We start from the raw sequence: 15,859 nt of genomic DNA, 5'->3' as shown, positions 1-15,859 counted from the left end.
CAGAGCAGCCACTGCAAGGAGTGACCAGGGCTGCTGCGTGCTGGACACAGCCAGTTCTGGGCCCTGCAGCCAAGGGAGTGGCATCTTAGGGAGAAGATACTTTAAAACGGGTAAAATGCTGCACATGCAGTGAGGATTGAGGGGAAAACATGAGAGAAACAGCCCTGAAGACACCAAAATGAGAGAAGGAGGAGGGAGAGAGGTGCCCCAGAACAGGAGCAGAGGTTCTCCTGCAGCCCCTGGAGGAGGCCATGGTGAGGCATGGGAAAAGTGTAAGGAGGAAGGAGTCATGCAGTGGGGCTCTTATGGACTGACTTCAATCTCCACTCCCTATCCTCTGTATCATGCAAGGAGGAGGAGGAGGGAGAGGAGCTGGGAATGAAGGACTGATGTGGAGCCTGGGAAAAAGGCAGGTTTGGGAGGGGGGCAGTTGTTTTTAGCTTTGTCTTTGTTTCTTACCATTCTATTGAATTGTTAAAACATTGAATTAATTTTCCACAAGTCAAATCTGTTTTGCCTATGTCAGTAACTGGGGGGCAATTTTCCCGTCCTCATCTCAACCCATGAGCTTTCTCATCATATTTTCTCCCCTGTCCAGCTGAGCAGAGGGCTGAGTGAGCAGTTGGATGGGAGTTTGGCTGTTAACCACTACTGACCCACCACACCTAAAAGACAGAATTAGACATGGTCTCTAGTTCTGTCACTGATTGACTATCCATAACTTTTTGCTCTGTCTAAAAGATCTGCAAAGTTACTTCCCTTGCAGTAGCACCACAGGCATTAAGTATCTATAGTCTGTAAAGTGGCACCTCCTTGTTATTCTTCATAATTATGCAGTGAGTAAATGATATGTAGTGAGTGTAATAGATAGTGAGTTGAAGGTATTTTGTTAAACAATCAACAATATCACAAATACAGACTTAAGGAAGAAAATATTTCAGGTAAAAATGTGCCAGAATATGCCCCTTAGTAAATGTCTTTTATCTTGCTATTGACAAATGCTTAGCCACTTAGGAGAAGTACAATTATTTTATTAATAAGAATTAATACAAGCTATTGATACTAATTAATGATGCCATTGCAATTCAGATGAACCCTCTTCATTTTTAATGTTCGACTTAGCCATGATACCCAAGGCATTTTAAGACACTCACAAGATTAATTGTTTTTTAGGTGCAATTGCTATTTGTTCTGACTAGCAATGGCCTATTGACTTTCTGAGACAATGACATAAGATCAATGAGGATTTCGAGAAGATGAGTAAAGTAAGCCCACAAACACTGATGTCTTGAGTGACATAGATATTGTCACCTTTGCTACTTTGCTCTATGCAGCCAGAATGAGACAAAAGCTGTTACTGGTCAGTGTTGTCTTATAAGCCTCTGTGAAACAAAACAGGCAGAGCTCGGCCTACTTCAAAGACACTGCTTGATTAGTATCAGGTCAATCTCTTCCACTGACACTGTCTGAAAAGACACTGAGCTTAGATTATTAGTGGAGGCAGAAGCTGCTCTAGTCCCTTATATTCATGTGATTGGAAAAAGCATACACAGATGAGGGCTGCTATGCCAGGGCAACATATTTCCTGTTCCAGTATGTATTTCTGAACCTAGTGTATATGGTGCATCCTGCTCTGATGTGGGTCTTGGCACTGGCACATGTGCTGAAGTTCTGTGACAAAGAATATAGAATGTATTCGTTTATTGAGGTTTCTTTTTCTTTCCAACCATCCCTTGCACTCTGTACTTTTAAGAAGCAGAATTGTGTACTCCTTCAGTGTGAAGAAATACTGCCTATTAGCTGTGACTGTAGTGAAGGTTTCTGACTCTGACTGCAGGAAACTGGTATTGCTGATAGAACGTAGCCTACAATGTTGTGAGTCCTCACAGGAAAAAGCTTTCCAATATTTCTATCTTTACACCAGATCAGTTACATTTGAAAAGTTTCAAATCATGTTTCCTCATAATAGTGCAAATCAGTCAGCTGCTTCAGTACATAGGTGTGGTTTTGGGGATATGAAATGGAGAGTTACTAAAGCCAAGGGAATTGTGGACATCAAATATGGAAATCTGTGTGAGCTTATTGACATGGGATTTTGGTAAGTTTTAGGAAGTAGCGGCATAGGAACTGTGCTTCTTTTCCCTTTTTTTTTTTTTTTTTAAATAGTACATTTGAGGAGGACATGCTATTGGGGAGCCTGTAAAAGTAGCACAGTGAAGGCACACAGAAGGCAAATGACAAAGATGGGGAGTAGGACAGTGCTCAGAAGGCAGTGGTTGAAGTTAGGAACAAAGTGCAAAAAGAAAATGCCGAAGTTTCATGACTGTCACAGTTTCACTCTTAAGTCTGAAAGGATTCCTGACACCCATGGGTTTCTTCTGTCTTGCTTTCACGGCTTATCCCTCCCCACTGCTGTTCAATTCCCCTGCCCGCAGCCCCACAGAATTCCGTGCTCTGCCACCTGCAGGTCCCTGGGAAAATTCCTCTTTCCTGTCTCAAGCTGTGACTCATTTTCCAAGATGCGCCTGTCAGCATCTGGTAGGGTAGTATGAGAGGTGCTGGAACCTGTTCCGGGTGAAAAACCAGGGAAACAGGGAGCCCGTAGAGCTCCCGTACCTACTACAAAGGAGCTGCTTATTTAAAGCAGTGAGGCTGTGTTCGCAAGTCACTCGCCCTCATCTCGTTTTGAGCTACCTTAGGACTCTCTGCTGGCTGCTGCACTGCCTAATCTGGGCATGCCCTGTCTAATCCCTCACCTGAGCACAGGGAGAGTCTCAGTGTGCTGTACACACACTGTGCAATAGCCATGATTGCACAGCTCTGGTGTTATCAAGTGGTTCTTCCTTATGTTAGCTGAGTGAAGAGAGGCAGTAACAAACTGAATTCGTACAGTTCTCTCCTAGATGTAAAAATGTATTTGATGTGTCTGTTAACTACAGGGTTCAAATGTATATGATATTTAGCATGTGGACAAAAAAAAGCAAAGACAAAAAGGAAATACGAAGTTTTGTCTGAAGCAAAGTCATCCCCTTAATCTCCTGTAATTATGTATCTAACAAATATTTCAAACAATAATAGGCTGAGTTTTGAGAGTTCTATAAATGTTATTTGTAAAGAAAAATATTTATAAACATTGTGGTTTTAAAAGTGTGAATTTATTTAAATGAAAGATACGCACTTACAATCTCAATGCCATTAAAGTTTGCTGTAAGAATAAATATCCAGTTGCAATGTGTCAAGCACATAAATGAGAAGGATGGTCATGCATGTGAAGAAAACTGCATTGTTCTGCTGCTTCTGAAGTAAATTACAAAAATCACAGAGTAATTAGTATAACTTGGAGATTAGAAATGTATCTCTTTATTCTTACTAATATATTTGCCCTTCTTAATTATAAAGATTTGAATCTTATTTTAAAATAATTTCCTACAAAATATTCTTGGGGATAGATGCTGCATGTTAATTCTGAATGGATTATTTGCCTAACCTTATGAAAGAGATAAATAGCTTCTGTTTGATAGAACCCAATTTTAAGAAAAGTATTTAGGATATCTGGTAAAAATACTGATGCCTATATAGGAAAAAGGGACTCACATCTAGTTTAGCTGGTTTTATCTGTCATGCATAGGCCTTTACACACAAGAGTTGCATTTCTGTTGATGTCAGTTACTGTATGTAAAAAATATAGACAATATAGAATTTCAGATAAACTTTTTCCATATTTTTGTAAAACTCTTAATTTAGTTCAATATCAGTTCTCTTGTGAGTCTGTAACAAGAATCTTGACTGATTCACAGAGTCACGGAATAGTTGTGGTAGGAAGGGACCTCTCGAGATCATCCTGTTCAATCACCAGCTCAGGGCAGGGGCAGCTATAGCAAGTTGCCCAGGTCTGTGTCCAGGCACAGTGTAGATATCTGCTCAGATGGAGACCTCATAATTTCTCTTGGCCACCTATGCCAGTTTCTGATCATGCTCACAGTAAAAAAAAAAAGTGTTGTCTTGTGTTCCAATGTAACTTCATGTGTTTCATCTTGTGCCATTGCCTCTTCTTAGTCACTATGGAGAAGAACCTGTCTCTCATCTTTATTTCCATCCATCAGGTATTTAAATACATTGGTAACACTCTTCTGATCATTCTCTTCGCTGGGCTAAACAGTCCTGTCTCTCCCAACATATCCTCTATGAAAGATGCTCCAGTCCCTTAAACTGTTTTCTTTCACTGGACTCACTCCAGCAAATTTCCGTCTTGCACTGGGGATCTCAATGGTCCAGATGTAGCCTCAGCAGTGCTGAGTTGCAGGTACACTGGCAGATTCATCTGCTGAATTCCAACAGGTTGAAGATAATTGGGGACAGCATCTCTGATTTGGGAGGAAATCTGAATGCTGTTTTGAGAGAAAAAAAGTTAATGCTTTGAATGAGTGGAAGCAGGACACATCCAAACACCAGTGGAACAAAATAGGATGAACATTCCTATACAATGAAGGAAATGAGTGGAAAACAAAGCTTCTAGAGAGGCCTCTGTGCTCCCAGGAAGCCCTGTCTTCCACATAAAGAAAGCCATTTTATATGTCTAGGTGGTCAACAAAAACAAGATGTGGTGTGTAACAGCAAGTATCAACAGGCAAGTGTTGACACTGTGTAGAGTGCAGTCTGTTCTTTAAATAGCACCATTTTTGCTCTGTTCCCTGCACAGGGTTCTGTGAATATTGCACTCAACTATTTTTTTTTTCTATGAACTGTGATGACATTAAAATAAACCCCAGATTTTCTTTACAATTTTGAGCTCAATACTTCCCATCAGGGTAGTATGTTTATTCATGACGATGTCTCTGAATCCCAGCAAAGCAGGAAACTGGGGTTGAAGATGCTTCATTCTCCTCCTGGCAAGGGACAGTTGGTTGTACATATAGACTGCTGTAGTAGATGAAAAGTAGTTGTAAGAAACCTAACAAAATATGAAATACAGGCTAGAAATAAAAATGAGTAACTACTAAATTTGTCATTCTTAGGGGAAAAAAACTCAAGTACACAACATTTGCAAGCAGCAATTTTATTCAGAATCCCCAAGGTACAGTAGTACTATTGAAAATGTCTCACTTAGGCAAGCTTCACTGCTTTTAAAAGGCAGAAAAAGTCAGTGAACATCTGGCTGAGATCTATTATCAACATAATCCTTACACTGCTTTTGTCTGTTGTTTGAGTTATCCAGAGGCTCTATCTTCTTAGCAGTATCTCTTTATCTTTGGTCTCCATAGGCTTTTCCATCTTCTGATGACAAAAAGGACCAAGCTTCAAATGCCAGTATTCAGCGATAAGAACTGAGTGTGGATGCCACGTATGTATCCTTGAATTTCAATGTGGCTGACAGTTAGAAATTGGAATATCAGAAATAACGATGGGAACTGGGATATTAGCAGTAATATAATTTAATTGATTTTATGATCTTAACTTACCCAGGATTTACAGAAGCAGCTATATGCCAATGATTAAATGGATCTCTCTGCTGTTTTGTAAAAGTATTTACTTTGTATTTACAGATAGTTTTTACTTCATATGGGGTTTTGTATCTGATATGTCTTCATATTTTTCTTTAAAACAATCCTTCCTTCACTGAAGAATGTAATCATGATCTAGTGGTGTCTGCATGATCAAATTTTAATCTAGTTAGTTTTGTTTATTCAGCTATTATAGCCTATCAAAATGAGATCTTGAGTAGAGCAATTATTCCGAAGGAAGAGTGTCTAGCTTTTAAAAACTGATATTGTATATATTCTACTTGTTAGTTGGAATTTTTATTAGCTTGGGCATCTGCCTGGACTTGACAAGCACAACCATGAATCAAATGACACAATAAATAATATTGCTATTTGATGGAGATGAGAAAAACAAAACAGCTATAATTAATTCCTAAAGAACAGTAACAGTTTGTAGTCTTTTTCCCTGTGGGGGATGTGTGTGTAAATAGCTCCTTCTCCTGCAGTTGTTTGCACTCACAGTTTGAAATTATTTGGGATTGCTGGGAAGCACAGATTCGGAATGAGCCAATATGGTGGTGTTTGTGTTAGCTGTGCCTTGTGCTGCCAGGCCCTTGCTCGCCATGCTGGCCTGGTGCTGCTAAGGTCACCTGAGAGCACCCTGTACTTGCCACTCTTCCAAGACACTATCCATGCAGATTATTGTGTTTAGAACAGAACATTTAAAAAGAGGTCCTTCACCTAATTGTTCTAAATTGTCATATGTGTAGGAGCAGAAAAGAGTCAAACTATTTCTTCAAGCAGGGAAATGAAAAAAAAATGGATTTTAAGTGCTTAGGAGGTTCTTGGATACAGTGATGGCAGATACCACAGAATTACATGGATGCATAGGGTGAAATAAAATGCATGTAAAAAATGAACAGTGGACAGCAGTATGGATTTTGGATCTTTCGCTTCCAGACTTTGACTTCTGCAGTTTTTCTTCAGTAAAGTCATTAGATAAATTTACCCTGAATTTGCATTCTTAATGATGATGAGGTTTTTTTGTTGACTGCTCATCCTTTTCTGAGGTAAGAAATTTTTTTCTATTCTTTAAGGAAAGCAAATTCTGGTTAATAGTATCTGCCAAGTCTTAACATTTTTTATGTTATTGGCAAAATCCTGTAGGGATTAAGATATGAAAACTTTTATTTGAACTCTTTTTCTCTGCTGGATTTTGTCACTCATGTCTCCCTACTGTATCACTATTTTGTGTGATGTATAGCAGCATTGCTTTCCCTGACAAAGCTAAAGAAATCAAAACTGAGAAAAACAGCAAATATGTCACATCCTTGAGGCAGAGCTGAAGGGAAACCTTTCAGAAACCAGAAACAAGTTGGTTGCATTTAATTATTCTAGGTCCTTCAAGATAAAATCCATCATATTTTTATGTTCTGAGGTTATGAATGTCTATTTGTTGAGTGCACATGAAAAGGAAACACTTGGATTTAGCATGAAAGCACAGAGATTTAAGAATATCCTGATCAATGTGCTGAGATTGTTTGATGCAAGTCCAGAAAAAACATCAGCTATACGACTGATGCAGCCTATACAGTGACTGGTGAGACAAATTGTTCTGCTGACCAAAGAGAAGTTTGGGTCAAAAAGGTCTACCTCTGACATATTTTCTTACGATATTTCATTTTCAGCTTTGCCAGCCACTTGACAAGTTAAACTCCCTTTGTACTGTTATAAAATAGTGAGTTAAAAATGAACATCTGGAACCATAGGCAAATCTGGGGCATTGTTTAAAGTATTACAAATTTGCAGTATCATAGACTATTGTAACATATTGACGTCAAATCATTTTCATGAGGACAAATGGTCCTCCCTATTGCACATACCTTGCACACTGGCCATGGGTAGGTGCCACAACTTCCTGTTCTAGATAACATCTATAAAATATTTTGTACTGTAATGTATTGTTTGGGTGAATTCCAGTTGGGAAGGATTGAAGTCAGCTAAAAGCAGTTACAATATAATTGTAAATAGAATTTGTGCTTTGTGGTGAGTACTTTTAGTGTGCTTCCTTGCTGTCATGTCTCCTGTTTTTGTTTATCAGATACAAATTTTGGGAGAGAAGAGACCTCTTCACCCACATCACAGAATGACTACACCAGGCTTCCTTTCTGTTTGTATTTGTGGGTGAAAACTGTTTTACCTTCTGAGCTGTGTTTTGTTACCTTTCCTTTGCCGTATGGGAAATAGGGAGTAAGCAGAGAAAAGGTTGCAGCTGATTGGTTCTGATCCAAAGGAGATCTCCTATACTGACTGTATTCAAGCAAGGCAAGCTGGTTCCTGCAGATTTTCAGTCTCCTAGGAATTGCTTAATTATCATGATATCTGACACTAGACTTTCACATCAAGTTTAGATTTCCTTTCTCAGCGACCTTCATGTCTTTCTTTGCATATATTCATTGGCTTTTATGCTACTTTTTACCCCTCTGGCTTTGCAGTAGCCATTTTCCTACTTTCCTCTCAGGCTAACTGCATGCCAAATCCCATGTCGTTCACAGCATACAGAATAACTCTTTTAAAAATGGGTCAGAAGGCTCTGATGGCCTCTTCCTCCAGTTCAGTTCTTTCATGCATCATACCAAAAATCAGCAGATATCTAACGCCTAGACACAACAGCATTTAGAGGAATATCTAATTCATTAATGTACGTTAAGAAAAGCAACAGAAAAATGGTTTTTTCATAATTTACTTTTGTCTGTTAAGTTTTTGTTCTTGGTTGTTGCTGCGGAGTTGTCCTGTCCTGTCTGAAATGGCAGAGCTGCCCAGAGCACTTCCCTGTGTGCCCACCTCCATGCTGACACTGCAGTGAGAGATGTGGCAGCTCATCTCTCCAGGAGAATGTCTCTGACTCTTAGCACCTTGCAATTTAAAACCATTTTGGAATTACCTTGCGCTGAAAAGGGGAGCACCCTCCTTTCCCTTATGAATTTCTGTGTGAAAATTGCCTTGCCAGACAGTACATGTCTCAGATGCTTCCTGCTCTTTATGCTGGGTTGGTCCAACAAGGTCCAGAAATGAGGAATTGTGGATGGATGAACGATTTCCTCTTCTGTTTATGCTATTTCTGTAATAGAGTTTCGGTAATAGGTTGTGCAGTGACAAGGTTTATGAAAGAAAGGCAGGGAAATGTGACATTGCTGTGGCCCTGTAATGTCGTTTGAGACCTGTAGGATACTGCTCTAATGCCAGTTGCTATTACTGATACCAGTTGCAATTGAGGATCTTCTGTAAGTTCTGTATTCATCTGCTAACCTTTGGCTGATGTCTTTGAGACCTTAGGGCATCCATCTAAAATGAAATTGAGCAGCTTTGTGTGGGCACCAAATTAACCTTTGTTATCTGAAGTGAGACCTTGTGTATCTAGTGCATAGGTGGTCACCTCTATTTAGGTATCTATGGTCTGGACCTGAATCCTGCCCCATATGTCTTGTAGCTAACCTACATGCCAACTTAGTGACTGCTTTGAGGGCTTATACTGCCTGAACCTGTGTCCCACATCCAGAAGACTCAAAATAAGACAGAGAAGCCAAGGGAGAGAAGCAGGAGCAAGAACAGTTGAGAGACTTTCCCCTTCCAGCTGGCTTCTCTCCATGCTGCTGTGTGAAAGCTGAGTCCCAGGGCAATGCAGGCCTACGTGGAGGTGGGCAGTGGTGTAAACAAGTGACAGTAAATGTGTCTTGGAGCTACAAAACCCCTAAACCATTGGAAAGTATGGGAATGGTTGTACCTTCCTCCAGTACAACTTTCTTTGCCTCTTGATAGGACTTCAACAGGATATTTGGCTAATTCTTCCCACTCTCCCCTGGGGCAAACAAATGTGCCGTCGCATCTGCTTAAATAAACACACTTTCACTGAGACAACCAAATAGTTAGAAATTGAGAGCTTATTTGGGTTACTTGGTTGATTTTTTCTTCTTTAATAGTGTATAATAGAAATGCAAGCCCGTAAAGTATATTTATTTGCCAATTTGAACTGTACAACATAGGTCTGCTAGTCCTACCATGAGTTTCTTTAGGCTGGCATTTTCAGGTGATTGCCTGCTACCCACCCTGCTGCCACCAAACCACTGGCTGTATTTCAGTATTTAGTGTATTCTTTTTATATAACACTGTAACTTAATGACTGCAACACCACGTTTTTTTTCCATGGTGCTTATAGGCTGCTGAAAACACAGATTATTCTTCAGCGTGAGCTCTGATCATTCTTCTAGACAGTACGTTTTCAGATGCCATCTTTAATTTGTGACATTAATACTGAACTTGATCACTGTTCAGTGGTTTTACTGAAGTATTTACATACAGATTGGTGAAGTATTTTTTCTAGAGTATTGAAAGCTCTCCAGGCCAAATTGGAATCATAAACTAAACCACAGTATCTGTATGACATGAATATGATTTTTGCTTATGAAATTGCCTTGGAGGTTTACCTTCAAAGCAAATTGAGTGCATTTCCTTGGCTTCATACATTTAGCTCTGAACTATGTGGAGAATGACTCGGCAAGTGAGTGTTTTGAATGAGCAGTGGTGAGTGTATTCTGAGAATTGTTTTTTTCCACATCAGCACCCTTTTAAGGAAGATGAACAATTTCAGTGAGTTTTACCAAAAAATTACATTTTAAAATGATGAACTAATTAGTTAAGACCTACATTACTTTATTATGGATAAAAACCCCTTTCCCAGAGCGATAGCTTAGTTACATAAAGTACCCTTTCATTTTATATTAAAATAAAAAGATAGACTTGTTATACAAAACTTGAACCACTACTATTAATTATCTGATTTCAAGATCACCTCTGGCTGTTAAAAAGATTTATATTAATCTGTACTTGATAGATTCAGAAGGATTAAAGGAGTGAAGGAGAGCAAATAAAAAGAGAACATCTTCCTGTCTTCATTGTTAGATGACCTTGTGCCATGGTACGCTTAAATTGCTTACTTCCTATAACTCTATAAAGTTCTGTGTTTTCATTTCTGGATTAGATTGAAGTGTCAACTGTTTTTGATGAATTACACTAGTAATATATGTTCATGTTCTTCTTTGCTCTTTTTTATTTATATATGTCCAGTACAATTTAGTTCATCTAAAGAAGCTTTTAGGAAAGATCTTTTTTTTTAATTACAGTTTTAGCAAAGTATTTTTTTTCCAAATTCCTTTACTGTTGTTCTGAAAACATAAAGTGTATATTCAGCTGTTTAAAAAAAACCCCAAATGAAAAGTTTATGTCAAATGTCCTGGTTTTCCATGTTCTGAAATTCAAAATATTTTGTGGGGAAAAGAAGAGACTTGTGCAAGAAAAAAAAAAGACAAGTTATTGTAGTTAGTAATTTAAACCTTTACCCTTTAACTTCATCTGTGTGAAACACTACTGAAATAAGGTCTCCCTCCTAGAGCAAAGGGTTAGCCTTACCTTTAGAACTGGGGTCTTATTCATTTATTGCTGAAAGGTGCAGAGGGGAGCAGAGCTTTAAGTGCTTTACTTCCGTTATTGAAGATTCTCACTGATGCAGAACTTGAAAGCAAATAAAATCAAGACACATTTATATACAGTAGGTGTGCTACTGACTGGAATTAAAAAGGACAAGCCATACATACACTGGTTTCTAGGCTCACATCACAAGAGACAGAGGTATCTCTAGTCAAGTGTATTTTGTGCTGATTAAGTGACATTAATAGAGCTAAGCTATACTATTAAATGTGTATATTTTTCATGTGAAAGCTGTATAAAGAGCAACAGCTTCTCTATACATTAGATAGCTTGATGTGTTCAACTGCGGTTAACATTTTATGTGTAAGCAAAAGAACAAAGTAATTTAGTATAACCATCAATAAAGGACATGATTGTATTTCTTCTTAACACTGGGATTTTAAATGAAGAGAGTTGTGTTGTTTTCAGGTTTTGTTTTGTCATAAAGAAAACTCTAATCTGAGAGAAATGCTTATTTTTCTGAAAGAACAGAATGAACTCAGAGATGTCTGAGCACATGAAATCTGTTTTTGCAACTTTGATATTGTGAAAAATACTAAACAAGTCTAATAAAAATGTCCAAGTATTAGATATATATTTTACATATTTCATCATTTTAGGAGCTGTCATGAGGGAATTAAGTGCGCTATACCATGCAGGGGAAGTGGTACCTTATGATATCTGGTGTACATGGTTCTCATCTTTTTCTCCAATAGCTCACAGGACTGTGAGCACATACTACAGTGAGAATAAAAACAACCATAAAGGGTTAAGTATCAGAAGAAGTTTTATATCAGTGCTTACTGAATCTCATGAATATCAAGAGCTTTTTGTATCTTTGTCAAACCAGTCCATGCTTTCTCTTGTGGCTTTAAGCAGCTTCTCTGACTATTGTATTTCTGTATCCCACTGTGTGCTGTGCCATCTCAAACAGAACTGGAGCTGCAGTTCCAGTACAAATGGTGATAAGGAAGTACCTGCCCTCCTATCTGTTGTTTCCAAATACAACATTTGATTGACCGGACCAGTTCCTCAAACTGTATAGCAATGGCCACCTGTCATTTAACATTGTTGTTACTGGCTTTGGCTGCGTTGCATTTTTCTTTCCAAAACAGTACAGAATCTTGAATGAAAAAAACGTGATAAAATTTGCTCACAAAATGAGACATCTAAACAGAAGTGATTACCAACACTGTCCTGTGCAATGTATTACTATGGTTCAAATACAGGAGTAAATTGGGAGATGTAGTCTTCTGCTTTTAGCAAAAGACTTTCTATTGTGGACTTCACTGATTAAGGTGATTAGAGTGACTTCACTGATTAGAGGTAGTGTGCTTTTGCTGGCTATTGGTGTATTGTTTTGTTTCTTTTTCCAGTTTTTTTAAAATTACAGCCATAGCTTTCTGACAAAAATATGTTGCCATGGAGAAAACACATGGGAAGGGTTGGCTCTAGGAACACCATTTTGGGCAGCTCAAAAGCCAATTGCTCCATTCCTGGGAAATGGGTTAATAAAGTCCTGTAAGACTTTATCAAGTAGATGTGAAAGATGGTAGTTGTTAATGTTGTAATGTAAGTTGTTAATGCTGTAAGCTATAACACTGCCAAGATAGTAAAAGTCCTCTGACCTGAACCACCCCACCTTGCCTTATTTTGGTAGTATGAGCTTAGATTGTTAGCTGGGGGATGGAGAAGGGAAGAGGCCAAGGACCAGCTTGGGGAGGAAGATTTGCATAGATTTTCTCAGCTGTTAGTGGGAAGACAGAAAGAGAAGTGTCCTTAGAAGAATGTTCTTCACAAGGGCCCATGTCAACAGTGTGACGTAATAGAGAGGAACACTCTCTGGCATGGTAGCTTAACTTTATGTAGTTATAACTTTTCAGGATGCTTCTTGGGATGTTTTTGGCCCAGGCAAACTGTCTATCCAAAAATTACACCCAAAATTACACTCGAGGTATGTTTCCCATCTTACTGCTTGAACTGGCCTGAAAGTACAAATGAGTCCTTCTAGAACTGTAAATATCTCTTCAAACCCAGTGCCTCTTGTAATTTCTAATTTCCAGTTTGTGAAATATGGAGGTGGAATGGCAGTGAAAGAAGCAACTGCCCAAGCATCTTGCAGTGTCTGCTAAGGATGATGTGTTGCCACAATACCTTTCACTCACCTGGGATGAACTGGGAAAGGTGGCTGTGAGATGGGGATAGCAGGATTGTCTTTCTCCCAGAGTGTAGTAAATGGAGAAAACTTTGTCTAAAAACAAGTGTTTCCAATTGTTTTAAACCTTTCAGGAATGGGAAAGTCAGCCATGACGAATGTGGCTTGAACCAGTGCATGGTATCATGCTGCTTTGGTTTCACCCTGAAAACCCTCTGCTTTCTTTGCAGAGTTTTTGTTACATCTGCTAGGGATATATTCTGATATCACCCTATTTCTAATTTAATTTCATTATCTGCTTGCACTTTTTGTATCTTTGTGCTCATTTATCTTAAATTAATTGTATAAATTTTCTGTTCTCCCTCTGCACCTGAAATTTTACACTGCTTATGTATCCTTTTTATTTATCTCTCAATATCTTTTTCTCAATCCTGTTTTTATTTGCTATGGTTTTTTCTCATCCTAGTGTACATATTGTTGGATAATATGTATCACCCTTGGATATGCTGTAATTGCTTTGTGAACAGTTTCCATTTTCTCCGTTGTCCTTCCCTCCTCCCACACCTCCCATTAGACGCTTAACCCACTGGATTGCCTCCAGCACTTCCCCATTCTTCTACGTTGAAAGTCCTTGGGGGTTTTTTATTCCTCTTGTAGGTTCAGTCTGCAGTAATGAATCCAACTGGATTATGGTCATTAGTGAGTCCTCCACCTCTGTCTCCTAACAGCTGCACTGTTGAAAGTAAGAACTTTCGTCTTTTTTTGCCACCTTTTAATACATTGAGGATATAGTACATGACTGTTGCTTGATTTATTTCTCTCATTGTGTCCCTGTTCCTGTGTGTCTGGGTAGCTGAAATCTCCTCTTATTAGTTTTGACATTTTTCTATATCTCATAATCTTCTTGTTCTTTCTGATCCTATTTTTTTCTGTTTTATATCCAGTCCGTACTGCCACCTTGCTCCCCCTATTGCCTTGAATTTTGAGCTATGATGATCCTTTCAAACAACCGCAAAAACTTTTGGCTTCTTCAAAGTTTTTGCCTGTTGGAAATAAAGAGTTTTGAACCAAGCCATTACTACCTGTGTGCCTTAGCAGAGCACATTCCCCTGCCCACAGCTCCGTCCCACAGCGTTCTCGGTGCTCTGGCCCCAAATCAAGCAATTAAGCACATGCTCAAGTTCAATCACGTGAGGAGCACCATTAACTCACCAGGACTACTTTCATGCTTAAAGCTGGCACAGGACTAGACGCTTTGCTAAATCAATGTTGGAGCTGTGATTTTAATGCAGCTTGGATAATGAAGGCTGTACGTCCCGAGACATGAGAGGTGCACAGCAACTCATTCTGGTAGACATGTGGGTGTGGAGGCAGGCAATTCAATCCCACATCTAGGTCTTAATAGCGAGCATGTCTGTGTGCATTTGCGTACACACAGGATTGCAGGGAGCACGGCACTGTGTTTGAGAATATCAAGCAAATTGTAAAAGCAAATGTAAAGAATCTAGGCCTTATTCATTGCCTCTAGGTGCAGTAAAAACTTCCCAATGACTTTAGTAGGCACAGTTTAGGGACTAAGACAAACACTGCAACAGCATTTATCAAACAGCTCCATACCATGGACATACCTCTTACTGCAGTCTGACTCTACCATGTCTTACACTGTATGTACAAACTTTACAGAGTGGTAGGTTGACTTAGCGTCCTTCTTCTGGGTTATGTTAATACATGAAAAAATATTTAATGAAGCATTTATAAGTCATCTAATTTTCCTAACCTTTATCCTATCTCCTGCTCAGAGTCTTTAAACATTACAGTAATAATCCTACTGAGCATTTAGATAATTATGTACCAACCCTTTCCATAGATGACTTAGCAAATAGTGGGTTTTCCTATTGTATTTTAGTTGTAGGGTGAACATTGTCAAAATTAATACCCATATGTCTTGTAGTTTTCAATAATGTTTTAAAGAAAATTAAATCACCTCTGAAAACCGAATTCTCAGGGTGAAATTGCATATTGTCATAGACATGATGTGTCACATTCATTTTGTTACAAATGAGTATATCAGCTTAGATTTTTAGCATGGCTTATGCTTTCCAAATTCAAGTTTTAAAGGTTCACTCTGAATAGTCTTCCAGCAAAATGCATCTGGAGAGACAGTTGGATCTCATTTATAAACCTCTCTCCCTTTCTGCCTTATGCCATAATAAATGTTCTCAACGGTAAGATTTTAGATGAGATCAATTGTACTTCCCGCTTATCCCCTTTTCTACTGGCAAGTTTTAAAAAAACATGATTTCTTTTTCACAGCATTTAAAAAGGGAGGACTCGATTCATTTTTTAAAGTAGATAATTTAATAGTCTTGAATTACTGCTTGAATTCCATCTGTAGGTTGGCATTTATTACAACAAGCAAAAATAAGACGACTGCTCACATCACAGCTTCTTTCCTTCACTGCCAAGAACTATTTGCCATATCAAACAAACTTGTTTGCAAACTTTTCTTTTTTAATATGTTGTCATTTTTAATAGTTATGTTTGACAGGTGACTGCAAAAACTGAAGTCCTAAAATAAATGAAGAGCTCTAGATTCAAAGTATTCATTTTTTAATAATTCTGGCTTGAGGAAAACTTTTAAATCTTTATCTTTGGAATAAATTTCTTAAAATATGTGCTATTCTTTTTAAAGTGAAGTAAT

At 38.4% G+C, this 15,859-nt stretch overlaps 1 long non-coding RNA gene across 1 annotated transcript in view; it reads left to right on the top strand.

The window, feature by feature from the left end:
* The window catches only part of LOC108446582, a 26,180-nt gene extending 18,711 nt beyond the window's left edge, over positions 1-7,469 (top strand). Inside the window, exons 3-4 of the long non-coding RNA XR_001861791.1 lie at positions 5,262-5,341; positions 6,441-7,469. This is a non-coding gene — a long non-coding RNA (uncharacterized LOC108446582). The remainder of the gene's footprint in view (positions 1-5,261; positions 5,342-6,440) is intronic.
* Positions 7,470-15,859: the final 8,390 nt, after the last annotated feature.

The sequence above is a fragment of the Corvus brachyrhynchos genome, unplaced genomic scaffold, assembly GCF_000691975.1.
Source record: "Corvus brachyrhynchos isolate BGI_N302 unplaced genomic scaffold, ASM69197v1 scaffold202, whole genome shotgun sequence".
NCBI lineage: Eukaryota > Metazoa > Chordata > Aves > Passeriformes > Corvidae > Corvus > Corvus brachyrhynchos.
Note: the sequence above shows the minus strand (reverse complement) of the source record. Positions and strands in the feature narration are given on the sequence as shown.